The sequence below is a fragment of the Macrobrachium nipponense genome, chromosome 35 (genome assembly GCF_015104395.2).
Source record: "Macrobrachium nipponense isolate FS-2020 chromosome 35, ASM1510439v2, whole genome shotgun sequence".
Taxonomy (NCBI): domain Eukaryota; kingdom Metazoa; phylum Arthropoda; class Malacostraca; order Decapoda; family Palaemonidae; genus Macrobrachium; species Macrobrachium nipponense.
The window spans coordinates 56,052,270-56,067,509 of NC_061096.1; the positions used below are offsets into that span (position 1 = coordinate 56,052,270).

Consider the following 15,240-nt stretch of genomic DNA (forward strand, 5'->3'; position numbering starts at 1 on the left):
GATACAAACGCTTTATCGAGAGTAGATTAAGCTTTTGTTAATTTAATCTAACTTTGATTTTAAATGAAGCGAGATACAAGAAGTAATTTTGGAAAAAAAAGTTTGTCTAAATGAATGGTAAATAACGAAAACCATAAGGTGCGCTTATGGTAACAGCAAGTAGAGTGAGTATTGCTTTAAAATAGCATTGGAACATTTACTACGACTCTCGCGATGCTCGGCTGTTTCAGTCACCGCCGCGCCTTCCCACCGTTCGTTTCGTTTGTGTGTTTCGAGACACTGGATGCGAAACTACGGCAAATGCACATGCTGCATTATTCTTTATAGAGGCGTCTCCTCGAATTACTTTTGTATGCCTCTCAAAATTGAAGTGTAAATTAATTTCATGATTTCATTTCTACGATGCGCGTCTCTTTTATGGCCATTGCTTTGTCATTGTGGTGAGGCGAGGAGGTTCGAACCAGTGAGTGAGCGAGTGAGGTCAGGTTGAAAAGGACGTGTTCGTATTGTGTCACTTATAGTGGTACGGATGTTGTGTGAGTGAGACTGGGAAGAAGAAGTGAAAGCATAATGTCCTCGCTAATGTTGTTATTACGCTCTTATTCTTAACGCTAAGTTAGTCCAGTGTCGAGTGAGATAAGTATGATGAAGTGGGAATGGGGATAATTAGAGAAGATAGTGATGTAGAAGTTTATAATAAGAAAATAAATCCGTGAACACACAGTCCTAGAGGTGCGAGTGCTGTAAATGTTTACAATTGAAGGAAGGTAGCACTCTTTAAACTCGCGAAGGAGGAGGAGATTCGTTAGCAGGGACCGGGGACGATGAACGGCTTGAGTATCCGTGATATCTGTTGCCTGTTCTGCTGGCCGCCGTGTAATTCCCGTGATCTAGCATCGCGGCTAAGATGGCTTTCATCCCTCCGGAGGCGACGTATTTCTTTCACTCCTGACGAGACTGGATCGAGGCACAGCCTCCACCTGACGGAGAAGGCCGAGTGGCAGTTCACAGACAGAGAGAAAGAGACAATCGAGGTGTTCTACACCCGCACCAACAGGGGCAATAAGATCGCCTGCATGTTCGTCAGGTGTTCGTCCAACGCCAGGTTCTGCATCCTGTTCTCCCACGGCAATGCCGCAGACCTGGGCCACATGAGCAGTTTTTATTTGAGTCTGGGCACCAGGATCAACTGTAATATATTTAGTTATGATTATTCTGGTTACGGTGTGAGCAGTGGTAAGCCTTCGGAGAAAAACCTTTACTCAGACATTGATGCAGCTTGGCATGCACTTAGAACGAGATATGGAATATCCCCGGAAAATATTATTCTTTATGGACAGAGTATCGGAACTGCTGCAACAATAGACTTAGCATCTAGATACGAAGTTGGAGCTGTCATTTTACACTCCCCATTAATGTCTGGGATCAGGTTTTGTTTAACACGAAACGCACCTGGTTCTTCGATGCTTTTCCCAGGTAAAGGCCGACCTTCCGTACAAGTTGCCTTAACTGCCTAGTTAAGCGAAGGCTACCTTAGTATATTTGGTAGCTTATTTTAGCCTGTGCTGTTTATTTTTTTTTTCTTTTAAGTTTAAGTGGATATTAGAGGCCTTTGATTTTGTATCCTAGTTAGGTATGTAATTCCTTAATGGGACAGACTCAAAACTGCAGTAATTGAATGAAGTTTGTTTGTTTGTTTGTTTTTTTATTACGGTATGAGGTGAATAGGGAGGGTTAAAAACCGCATGGTACAGGGGTGGACCATGTACGATCAATGTGTTACAACCCCAAGAAAAGTACATTATAATGCGTCCTGACACCGGAGTAGAGGTCTTTAGCTCTGTTTCTCACCAACAAGAAGTCGCGTCTGATGCCCATCTCCGATGTCAGGACGCATTATAATGTACTTTTTTTGGGGTTGTACACATTGATCGTACATGGTCCACCCCTGTACCATGCGGTTTTTTACCCTATAGCCTACGCTCTTCAGGCTGCCAAGTAACAATAAAACTATGAACTCTTACATCTTATTTTAGGCTATCTAAGCTAAGTCCTGATGTTGGTAGGGTAAATGACCGAGCGGTGACATTAGCGGCCACCTCTCCTGGAACGCGGCCACTTCCCGAAAAAGTGATCTAATTATGCCATTAGGTATTTCATAATTTAGGAGAAAAAACACTGCTTACTTCGAGAAGAGTACTATAGAGGTCATGTTGTACTGCCTGGATGGGCCACAACTCTTGACTGATGCTCATGGCATTAGGTATATTAAAGTACTTCTTTTGGGAAGGTGGCCATGTTCTGGTAGAGTTGGCTGCTATGTCGCTGCATGGTCATTTACCCAATTTGAAATGCTTCGTTACTTCATATAGGCTACTTTACATTGTTTTGGAATTGTTAGCTACATGTAGTATGTGCAGTTATCTGGAGCATGTAGCTAGTAGCTATGCAGTTTGTTTCTGTCACATAATAAGTAGGTAACTACCTATTAACCAAGAACTGATTCACTTACTGTAACTTTGGCTGCTTTAGCCTGTTGTAAGCATTGTTGCTGGCAAGGGCAGTATGCAAACGTATATAGGTATTAATTTTGAGCTACCTATGTGCCAAATTCAGTTGTACCCCAAAACTACTTTTATTTTTCAGGGAGTGCCATAATCCCAACTATGTACTTGTAATAAATGCCTCTGCTAACTAAATAAGAGTACCATTCCTTACTAGAATTGAAACTGAAAACAAATGTGTACCTTTTAACCATACCTCCCAACATTAGGGTTTAGAGGCTAATGTAGGGACAAGTTTATATATTCTACCTCTTATTTTATAGCACACTAGGGTGGGTTAGGATGCAGGAGCCACAAACTTCCTTTTCCTGTCAGTTAAAGACCCAGTGGCCAAGTTGATGTAAAAGTGGATCCTTATATTTTCTTTCATGTAGGTTTCCAAGGTGAGGTTTATGGGATAGGTTAGAGAACATAAAGTTAGAATGCCCCTGTATGACACTTGTTCCGTGTTTTGTGATGAATACTTATTGTAGATATGAAGTTTTTTTTTTTTTTCTCTCCCAGCTGTTCTGGCCATTTTATAGTTTTATTAAATTTAAGCCGTTTCTGTAAGCCTATTACAGCTGACTTGTGTTGAGTTTTCCCACATCCCAGTAGTATTACACTTTTCCCTTCACTAACCCACCCCTGTAACTAACTCATTTGCAATAGAGACAGATTGACTATTGTGTATTTGTTGAAACTAATAAGCAAATCCAAAGACGGAAGAATAGCTGCTGTAAAATTGCTTTCCATACACGTAATTTTTAAAATTAACCTTTTTGGTTCATATTATGTATACATAGTAGCAGGTTTTATGCTATTTTAACTTGTAAATAAGTACTAATTTATAATCACAGCAATTTGTATAATGTAGTTTAGGAATATGGTGATTGTTCCAGGCTTTCATGTTAAAACAGTGTTTGCATGTAAGCCATGCCATTCAACTACTGATTTGAGTTTTCCTTCATTTTATTTTTACTTGAAATGTTAATTTTAAAAGGAGTATGCTAAATATTTACATACTTTTTTCAATAAGTGTTCATGTGGCCACAATATGACTTAATTACATTACTGCAGTGTGCTCAAAATGTGATTTTGTATTTTGCATTTACTTGTTTCAAAACTCCTAATATTAGCAGAAGCAAGGGGCAATAACCCTTGAAAGAAAACAAAATTATTCTTTGTTAGTTTAGTAATGTAAACAAGTCCAGTAGAAGGGTTATTTCATCACCTGAATTTGTTAGAATGTGATGTTCATTGTATACCATAAATTCGTATTGTCAGTCAAATAACCCCAGTGGACCCCATCAGGGTATTATCCAGTCAAATAACCCCAGTGGACCCCATCAGGGTATTATCCACCTTTGTCAAAGTCCAGGGTAAACCCATACCATATTCCATCACTTACATGACGGAAGATCTTTGGAATGCTGTGTTTAATACTATCCCCTCCGGGATCAACTTGCTGTATTGTATGCACCCATTTCTATATTGTGTGTTCTGCCTAGGTCAAACAAGTTCTGGTTTCAACTAACAAATTTTCTAGATTCCTAATTGTTGTTTTAATTAATGGGTATCTTAAGTTGAAGTAAGTGACGTTCAAAACAACTTTGTAGTATAACTGTAGGAATAACTGCACAGTAAGAAAGAGCAAAAACAACAAAATGAAACAATAGAACTTGTTGCATTATTTCAGTAGAGGCATTACATCCCAAAATGAAAATTATCATAAAAAATAAAAAAGTAACAAAGAATTAAGCCAAACAGCAGGCAATAGAAGAGACACGGCCAATAAGTAGTAAAGTGAATGTGTACGATCCACCTTGTTTTAAATTAAACAGCTGGTTCCCTCTAATGCTGAAAGTAAATCCTATTTGTGTTATAAAAAATACAAATAATCATAAAACTTTGTGTCATTTCATATCACAAAGGCCACTTAAAATCTATAGTCAGTAGTTATTATACTACATAATCTTGTTTTATAAATATTATGTCCATGTTCCATTTTAAGGAGAAAGTTAAATTCACAGTTACATTAAACAGATTTGTTATCACGAACTTTGTTGGGCTCCTTAGATCATGCTAGGCTATGTGGCCTTGCTTGACTGAGATAGGTAATCTATATGATAGGTGTTTTCCATCACTACTGCCCTGTACATGGTAATAATTAGTGACATTTAATCATGCAATATTCTAAAATGTGTGTATCCTAGATAAGTGAATTGAGATTTCAATATTTTTATACCATAATCATGGCAAATGATTCACACTCTTAGGCTATTGGTAGTTGATACAAACTGGGAATATTTGTTTCTAAAGGTTTATGTTAGCCTGCAGGTGACCCAATTTAGCTCATAATATAGAAAAAAGGAGAAAAAAATAGATATATATTCATTAAAAACTACTTTATTAACAATTTTATTAAAAATTTGTTAAAAACAAAATTTTAGACAAACAATCAATAGTTAAGTAAAAGCGTATTGTCTTGCAATTTCAGTACAAAAATAATCAAACCTACTGTAACCCCTGTGGTTAGCGCACGCAGCACAACATTACCTCTTGCCAGAACATACCGAGCTTGCCAAGAATCTTTAAATATGCGGATAAGGCGCGAAGCGCCGTTCCGCCTCGGCCTTACTGTAACCCATGTTAATTCCCCACCTTAAGAAAAGCGACCCCAATATTTTCCACCTGAAGAAAAGCGACCCCAGTGTGTGTTGGGGTCGCTTTTCTTCAGGTTATCCATCATTTCTCTATTAACATTGTGGTGTATTTTTAAAGAATGTTCCTTTTGTCGACACTGTTAGGTGTAGAGTTGTTAGAAGTACAGTAGTTCAACCAATTTTTTGTGAAGAAAATTAATACCTATATTCTTTGAAATCATTTAAAAGTCTGCATTTCACCTGTTTTAAAATGAATAAGATTGCAAGCATAGACCTAATATTATTGCTGTATTGCCATTTTTATTATGTCTGTGTTGATTGAGTGTTGAAGACACGTTTACAAAAACAAAAAAAAATGTCATTTTGAAGTTTTACATGGTTATGAAAATGGTTATTAACCATAGGAAGTAAGCAGTTTCAAAGTTTTTTTATGATTGTATATGTAATTTTGACAAATTTGACATTTATGGTTAACAGTACCCTAATAGGGGGACTCTCAGTAGAAAACCATGGTTGTAGAGTCAGGTTAAGTTTGGAGGGAGGGTATGGGCATTCATTCCTTTTAGGGATAACATGAAAAGAATACCAAATAACTAGGATAAGGCTATTTATGATATACAGCACCCTAAACAATAGGAATGGGCAAAGTGCTTCCCCCCACCCCCCAGGTACATAGTACCAAAACTTACTCAGTAATTCTGTATTTCACCTAGTGATTACTGATTTATGTTAGATCGGTTGTTTAGGGCAGTGTTGTCCAAACTGGGGTCCGCGTACCCCCGGGGGTACGCAACATAGATCATGAGGGTACGTGAACAAACAAGGAACACACACAACAGAAACATCCCATCAGTGAACGTCAGCCTCACATCTCACATTAAGTTGTGTAAGTAATTTTCAAGCATTTTGTTATTAAATCATCATTTTTATTTGTGTAATAAATTTGAATTTATTGACCAAGACATCATAATGCAGTCTTTTCATAATTAATATACTATTTGCATGATTATCCTAAATTGAGTTTGGTCAGCCATGGTGGGCGAGGGGGGCGGGTGACATAACAGTAGGAGAAGGTAATAAAGGGTACACTAGGCGAAAATGTTTGGACAACACTGATTTAGGGTTTACTTGCTGAGCCCTAGGCTATGTTACATTCATCCCTGTACTAGATTGATTTAGTGTTTCTTAACCAAAAACCCTAATTTCCCATTGAGAATCTCTTTGTTGGATGCAGGCATTTAGTGACTTGAAAAATAATTTCCCACGAGTGTCAAACTCGACAAAAGTACAAAAACAGTCAATAAACTTTACCATTTTTAATGCAGTGCATTCTATTTTGTTAGTTTAAAGCTCAAGAAAGACCCACTGAATGAAAAAAAAAAAGGATTTTTGGATATTATTATAAGAAAAATACTGTGAATAAGCGAATTTTCTGTGAATAATGGGGGTATATGTTCCCCAGAGAGAAATCTGCGAATATGAGAGTCCACGAATCCAGAGTGCGCGAATAAGGGGGTTCACTGTAGATTTAAAAGTATAGACACCCATATCTATGAAGATTCAACTTACAAATATTCAGAGATACACTCCCCTTTGCCACCCGTCAGTTCAAATTTTGTTTTATGTGCCTATTCTTTACTGTATGTACTACAATGTGCTATTGTGCTTAAGGATGATAAAACGTAATGTACTACTGTAGTGATTTTATATTATACTGTACTGTAGAATTATAAAGGATATGAAAAGTGATGATAAGCGAAGAAATGGAATTTAGGGAATAAGAAAGGAAGCAAGTGTGTGGACCTTGAGACTAGCAGGATTCAAGATGTATACGTACTTACAGTACTGGATAATTTATGTAAAGCACATAGATTACCCTTTTTAATAATCTATTCCAGAAAGTCTGACAAAAACTGAATCATATAAAAACTGAAGCAATAATTCCTGTAAGAAATAATGTACATAACTCCCATTAAACTGTTCCATTCACAAAAAAAATATCAACAAAATAATTGTATATAGATTAACAATAGTTTTGCATACAGAAAGCAATGAGTAATAAGTATAAAGGACTAATGAAAGGGATAACTGAACATTTAGCATGTCTTTTACATTTGTTGAAGACTTGTTGGTATATGGAAGATGGAGAGGAGGTGGTGAGGTCATTGTTGGAAGAAGACCCCCCCCCCCCCACATTGGAACTTCAGGTATCAAGGCCCTATCTGGGGTTACTTAGCTTTGTTGCTTTTCTCACTGCCACTAGGACCAGCTTGAGAATCACTGGACCCTTGTCACACAAAATCTCTGTCCAAAGATATCTGTTTCTGGCACCTCTTTAAGATTTGCCTAAGTTAAACAAGGCATTGTCATTGAACATTTTGCAGACATGGTAATGTTTCTTCACAAAACTTTGCAACTCACTCCACTTTGCACATGCACATGTCCTTCATCACTGGAGAAGGTGCATCATCCTCCCTCTCTTCCTCCTCCATTTTGGAAATTAGTGCCCCCGAAACACTATCTCTTGCTAGTTTTTCATTTACCCTCACCAACAATTTCAAAGCATCTTCGATTATTCGCGATCTGTGTTCTATAACACATTTACCCCTTTTTACAACATTAGCTTCCTTGATTTCTTTTTCTTCCCTCTGATGGAATCGTTGACATGGACTTACCTGTACATCCTGGCGAGGTTGGCCACATATACGCCACTTTAGACTTTGCTACAAGTTCTCTCTTGAATTCTTTAGCCCCATGGGGGCTTATTTGGCAATTGCATTCGATGAAAAGCACAACAAACAATGAATCATGTAGTACAAAATTTTTCTGATGAACTCATGTGGTGATGCACATTCAACGAGAAACATATGCAGGCAGGGTAATGAATGCTTGGGATGCATTGTGAGGTATGCGGTCATGCGGACGAGTTTGGGATAGGCCATTTTTAATTGTACGATAACCAAGCGGGTGTACGAAAACTGGGACAAAATTTAGACAAATGCTGAGGTTTGACTTTATTGCATATAATTGGCTGGTTGTGATAAAGAGATGGAAGTCTCTCAGAATTTAATTAGAATATATACGCTACTCATAGATCAAGCTTTGGATGTCTGCTTGATGCTCTCGCCCAACAGCAGTGACTCTGGCAATTCGAAGGAGGTAACACTGAAGAGAGACTAGTCTACCCCAGGGAATGAATATGAGAGGAAGCTGTACAAGGAGGGTTTAGTTGAAGGGAATCATCCTTAGGATTTATACTTCATTTGCATATTTACCTGTAGATGTGGGGGTCACCTTCACTCACATTAAAGACATAGTATAAGGGTATCTCTTATCTTAGTTCAGGTGCTTCATTGGTTCTTAAAACAAACACACTTTTTTATTTCCAGTAAACAAACAAAATAGTAAGACTAATTGAAAAATAGAAAAGTATTGTAGTACAGTATCTTTGGAACCTTGTGTCATTTGACATTTAATAGTATGCTATAAAAGGATAAAAGTAAAAATGTTTCAATCGTAAGGAAATCCTTCTCTGGGAAATGAATTGTAAAAAGTAAATACATACTACCGTAGCATTATGCATGTGTTGTGGAATATTCTTCAAGGCCAAAGGAAGTCGATGGATGTGAAGTTTAGTTACTTTGAGTGATGTAGCAATACAGTAACTGCAAGGGCCAGTCTGGTACAGTGAGCCACCCCAAAGGAAGGTCAAAGGTTCGTTTGGCTGCACAGCAGGCTGTTAGTAAAGTACCTGGAGCAGGGTATTCCTTAATACCCTTTATATTTTGGACTGGAGCAGGGTATTCCTTAATACCCTTTATATTTTGGAGTTTAGATTTGTATGATGATCACTTTATTTTTAAAGGCATCCATCTAAACGTCCTTGGAGCAAGGATAGCAAAAGATCCAAATCCTGAATGGACACCTAAAGCACAATACAGCGTCAAGCATCAGCCTGTTATTGGAGGAGAAAAACACACAAAAGAAAGCCTCTCAGGGTCAGTCCTGAGACTGACAGACTGAAGTACTGTACATAGTACGTATATGACTTGAGCTCATGATACCTTAGAGTTCATGCGGGTGTCCAAAAACATTACACTGGATCCTCACATAGTCATGACAGGAAGGATAAGATCTAACTTAGTACATATTGCAACTTGTGTGGTGCATCAGTGGTCACAGTTGAAGCACCTTTCAAGTGAGTAACTGTGTATTTAATAGGAAATATTTATTCAGGATCAGAACATGGGAATGTGTATACAGTAAATTTAACATGGTAGATATGCAATACATGCTGAGAAGCAGTACTAGTGGTAACAATTAGTAGTGATAACGAAACAAGCTTAAATCTCACTTAGTATATTTAGCAGATTTTCCTTAATTTAAGTGATGTGATCAGCATTCCCATATACTATACGAAAATGATTAAGTTTCATAACCTATATCCTGTTTAGAGGATTACCTCTTTTGAGTGAAAGAGATACAGGCAGTCCCTGGGTTACGACGGACTCGGCTTACGACATTCCGAGGTTTAGGCGCTTTTCAATTATATTCATCATAAATTATTTCCAGGGTTACGACGCCTACAACGCTCATCTAGCAGAAGAAATATGACACCAAAAATGCAAAATAACCAATTTTTGAAGGTTTTTTTTATATATGCAATAACAATGCAGTTTACATAGTTTTGAATGCACCCAAAGCATTAAAAGTAAGGTTTTCTTAGGATTTTTGACAATGTTCCGGCTTACGGCGATTTTCGGGTTACAATGCGTCTCAAGAACGGAACCCCCGTTGTAACCCGGGGACTGCCTGTACATTTTTAGAGGATTTTATTTTGTTATGATATCAGATAGGTGTGTAGCGGTGTGCTTTTGTTTACATAAGTACTGTACGTACATATATTACTTTGTGTATGTACTTGTTTTGATTACATACTGTGTAAACTGCCACATTTGTCAATTTAGAGTGATAGCTAGCAGAAGTTCCTCCTTATAGATACTAGTTTTCCAGCCAGGTGCCCTTACAGGTGTTTTAGAAGGTATTTAGAGTAGGGGAATAGAAGTTTGCAAGATGGACTGGAACAGTTTAGCATAAAAAACCAAAAACCCCATATGCATGGAGTTCACTCCTGTGAGGATTTGTCTTGTTTGGTAGGAAAAATTGTGTTGATTTTAAAGAGAATCATTTAACCATTTTAGTACAGTTATGTAAAAGTATCCTCTTTTCAACATTAATAGGTCTGGAGGGTGTGGGGTTGCACACAACTGTGTAGTGTGATTAAGGGGCTAAACCTATGCTTAGCCCATGCTTGGTTATCCATAAACCCAAGGCTAACCTTTGCTATATACAGTAATGTGTTACTAGCCTAGCCTATGCAGTTTTAAATTTCAGAATAAGTTCTCACAAAGCCCTCATTACCTTGGGTATGTAATCCAAGTTGTAAACACACTTCCAGAACAAAAGATCATAATTATGCATCCTCTATCCTTCAACAGAGGCTAGCTTCAGCCTCACAGCTCTCAGACTCAGGATCATAAACAGTTTTTTGCTTAAGTTCAACCAGGATTACCGAGATGCAGATTTTTTAAAGTGGTGTTATGATTTTCTATGATATGTGAATAAAAAAGAAACTGGTTTTTATAGCTGGGTAAATTTTATTCCCGGCAACATAATTAGCTAGCTCAAATTAGTCATGATAGTTCAGTAGTATTTGTTTCCAGCAGTATCGTTGTCCAGTCAAGCATAATTTTAAGATGAAATTGTTTTGTGTACTACTTCATGATTGTTATTTATATTGTAACAGTCATGTTAGAGAAAAAAGGCTTTACCATAAAGGAAAATGTTTTACCATAAATTTTTGCAAAATCACGAAAAGTAGTAGTAATTGAAATGTTAGAAGAAAAGGCTTTTTTTTTCTATTATGATTATTCACACCCTCCAAATTGAAGTTTTGTGGGTATGTAAGTATGTATAATTCTTATTAGCTACCAAATTACAGTAACATTAATTTTTCACATACTACCATTTTAGATATGATAAATTTTTAAAGTACATACAGGTTAGTTTTTGTTAGAAACTGCAGAATTGCTATTAATTGTAAAATACCTTGACAGTATGAAAGTGCAGGCTGTACACAATCTTTGCTTTTTAACAGACTTTGTTACTTATGAAAGGTGAAACCGGCAAAGTTTCTAAGTTTATTGCTGCTTGTAATTTTATTACATTATATATACGTACTGTATTACCATAATAACTAGACCTATCACTAACTTTTCCAACAGTAATGCATCACTTTTTGATACAATAATTTACAAAAGAATTTTCAATTCTTTTGCCATTTACAATTATGCGCAGCCCCAAAATCAATGCACGAAGGAAATGAAAATTTGTTACTGACAACAGATATTAATAGTAAAAACTTTTACTAATCATAATTTATATTTATACTGAAAATTTTTACTTTTCCACACTTGAATCAGTACCCAAACCCTACCCTCACCCCTTGACTACTACTACTTGGGATAAAACATACTAGTATACTACTGTGGGTGAGTCTCAACGTAAGACTCCAGTTCTCATCCATATATATCTGTCTTTCTCATAACCAGTTATAACATGGAAGAGTTCTTAAATCGATATATGTAAGAGGAAATTTTTAATTGTTTTATGCGATTGGATAGCATAAGTATTGCTCTATCCCATGAGCTAACAATCCTAAAACCAGATATTATGCTATTACAAGTTGTTGCATGTGATACCTCATGTTCAAAAGAATTTACCTTCCTCATCTTGTCATTTTCTTTTGCAAAGAATTATTTCTTGAATACATTTAACTGTGCATACTAAGAAAAGTTTGTGTATCAGTTGGAATTGTTGTTTAGTACTGCACAGGTATGTGTAGGAGGAGAAGCTATAATGGAATTGGGTTATCTGGTGGCCTAAGGTATATCCGACAACTCTGCCAAAACATTGGAAGAGGGTGATGGGTGTGACGTAAAAATGAGAACAGTGTATGCACTGGGTTGTGGCTTGAGGCAAAAGATGGGGGGGCTATTGGATGACCTGAAGGTGATGGATTTAGATGTTGGGTATCAGCCATGCTTACCCTGTTACCTGATGGTGGCAGTCCCTTAAATTAGTAACAACAACTGGATAACAGAGAGTTCACTGAACCAATCCTTGTCAGAGTTGGGATGGTAAGTAAACATGAGGAGGGTATTTATTGCTTCCTTGGCCTTGCTAAACTCTGGCTTGACAGGAGGTTCTAGCCTTCATCATCAGTTCTTGTGCTGATACTCTGTACGGCTTATTTATTCCTGACCTGTGCATAACTCATAAACAGTCTTGGTTGTTGATTACGGTGTATGCAAAGTTATTTCTGCCGACAAGGGTACTCTGTTGTTGGGTCTCTGTCTTATTCAGTACATTACACATGGTGTTCAGTTTACTGCATATGGCTGCATGTTTTTTAGCTGACAGTCACATGCTAGTATATATGTACTCTGGTCCATTGCTGATCCATACTCAGACTGACAGTCAAGCAGGGTCACTTGCTCCTCTGTCATGATCACTGACTTATCATTATTAAAGGTACGTAATTCCTCATTCCCTAGTGTTTTGCACTAAGCACACCCCTCATAGATTGACTTTTTTTCATGCAGTTCTCCAGTAATTCATGTCATTCCCTCCAAGAGAGGTTTTTAGATTGTTTTGCAGAAGTTCCTTATCCTCATCATCAAGAATTACCTTATTTTTTTCAGGAATCTTATTAGTCATGGAGAACCTGATGGTTCTTTCCAAGACATCATTCTTCAGCTTTGGTTTTTCTTGTATAATTCTGTAGAACTTGATGTTGAGAAGCTGTCTGTCACTATTTCAGGCCCCAGCTTATTCCCTTTGTGCAATCAGTTCAGAAAGGTATGCCGATGCTGGCTCTCCACTCTGCTTTTTTATGAGCTCAATCATCCTTTGGGGTTAGGTCAGCTCAAGACTCCTTTGTCTTGCTGGAGGTAAGGTGTATCTTGTGATTTGCTTCCTGATGCTTCATTCTTCCCTCTGAACCTCAGCTTGTTGGAAAATGGAAAGGGAATGGGGAATAATTAAAGGTGTGTAGAGAACAAAGTACAGCAGAGTTCATCTCATGACCTAACTCCCTCTATTCTGGGGTAATCTGATAGAGGCAATGCAGTGGAACAGCATTGTCATACCCACACTCTTTGATACTAATTCTTGTTCCACATTTTCCATGGAAGGAGCTGCTCAACCTCTTACCCCATCCCTTATACTTTAAAAGTCCTTTTAATGTATGACACTTACCTGGCAGGTATATATATAGCTATATTCTCTGTTCCACCTGGCAGAAATTTTTCAAAACTCGCGGCAATCGCTAGTAACCTATTAGTAGTTCAGGCAAACCACCACCCGTTACCGTGGCGCTAGCGCTAGGAACCGTTCCCAATTGGGGCCAGATTTTCTCTGCCAGCCGAACCGGCAACATTGTTGGTGGTTCCCTGCTAGAATTTTCATTCTCGTTGCTGACTGATCTTGGATTTTGGTAATTGACTCGGAACGTTAACTTGGCATTCGCTTTGGATTGTTCTTTAAGATGTCTGACTCTGGAAGTATGTTTAGAGTGTGTGTAAAAGAGGGGTGTAAGGTAAGATTGCCGAAAGCTTCGTCGACCCTCATACCGTTTGTAAAGAAGTGTGGGAGAATGTGTGTACTTGGGAGAATAGATGCATTGAATGTGAGAATTTATCAGAGAAGGAATGGAAGGTCTTTATGAAATATGTTGAGAGACTTGAGAAAGATCGTGTAAGGAGATCTGTTTTCTCGTAGTGAGAAGTCAAATTCTTCGAGTAAAAGGAGTGATTGTATTTCCTCTCCAGCTCCTTCTAATGTAGAATTGGTAGTTCCTTCTCCCCAGGTATCTCCTGCGCCCGCTGCTGTATCGGAGGAGACGAACGATACAAATATTGTGAAAGTGTTCGCTGCCCTTGCGTCCATGGGCGACCCGATACAGCGACTTACAGATAAAGTTAGTGCTTTCGATGTCAGTGAAAGTGTAGTGGAGGGGGCGTCTGATCGTCTCTCTCGTGCTCCTAGACCTAGACCTCTGTCAAGCTCCAGACCCAAGGGAGAAGGCATGTCGACAGTCGAAGGGAGGCGAGAGAGGTTTTGTCACGGTCAGGCGTCCTCGAACAGTCCTGTTGCAAGTTCCCAGGCTGTTGCAGTTCGCCGCAGAAAAGGCGTAACTGGGAAGTGTGCGTCCTCGGAAGGTTCGACTTCCGAGCGAGAACGGCGGTATGCAGTGGTGTCTCGCCCACTCAAGAGGACGTTCAGGACGTCAACGGCTCTCGAGAGACAGGCGCAAGACAGTGAGGCTTGGAGTAGTCCTGAGGTGTTGTCATCCTCGGAAGACGGGGACGCAGTGCCGATCAAGAGGAAAAGGATTTTCGTACTAGAGAGGACGCAGGACGCACTGGTGATATACGTCCGTCTCGGCATGGTATTTCCATGGGAGAATCTCCTCCATCTTCTTATGTATCCTCCCCTCGTATTTCTCCGTCGGGTAGAGTACAGGATCGCTCTCCTTTAGGTCGCAGTCCAGCTCGTAATCCTCATCCTTCGTCGTCTACCATGCAGGAGGATAGTACGAAGCATTTCTTACGGGAAATGCAATCCAAGTTGGCAGTGCTGGTGAAGTCTTGGGATGCTACTGAACAACCATCTTCGAGGCGTAAGGACGATTTCCTTCCCATTAAGTCTTCTAAAAGGGAAGATAAGGACGCGTTCGCCGAGGACGCAGGGCGAACTGGCGCTAGGAGGAAAATAGTTTCCGAAGAAGCTGGACGCAAACGTCAGGACGCGGGACAATGGTGGACGCAGGACGCAGGCGACAGGACGCAGGCGTTTCTACAATGGACGCAGGACGCAGGCGGCAGGACATCGAGAGGCGGCAGGACGCCGACGCCTCGGTAGCCGCAGGACGCAGGCGGCAGGACTTCGAGAGGCGGCAGGACGCCGAT

At 39.0% G+C, this 15,240-nt stretch overlaps 1 long non-coding RNA gene and 1 pseudogene across 1 annotated transcript in view; both read left to right on the forward strand.

Moving 5' to 3' along the window:
- The window catches only part of LOC135208803 (uncharacterized), a 115,507-nt gene that overhangs the window by 44,340 nt on the left and 55,927 nt on the right, over nucleotides 1–15,240 (forward strand). The window lies entirely within an intron of this gene.
- On the forward strand, nucleotides 825–1,532 carry LOC135208801 (alpha/beta hydrolase domain-containing protein 17B-like; annotated as a pseudogene).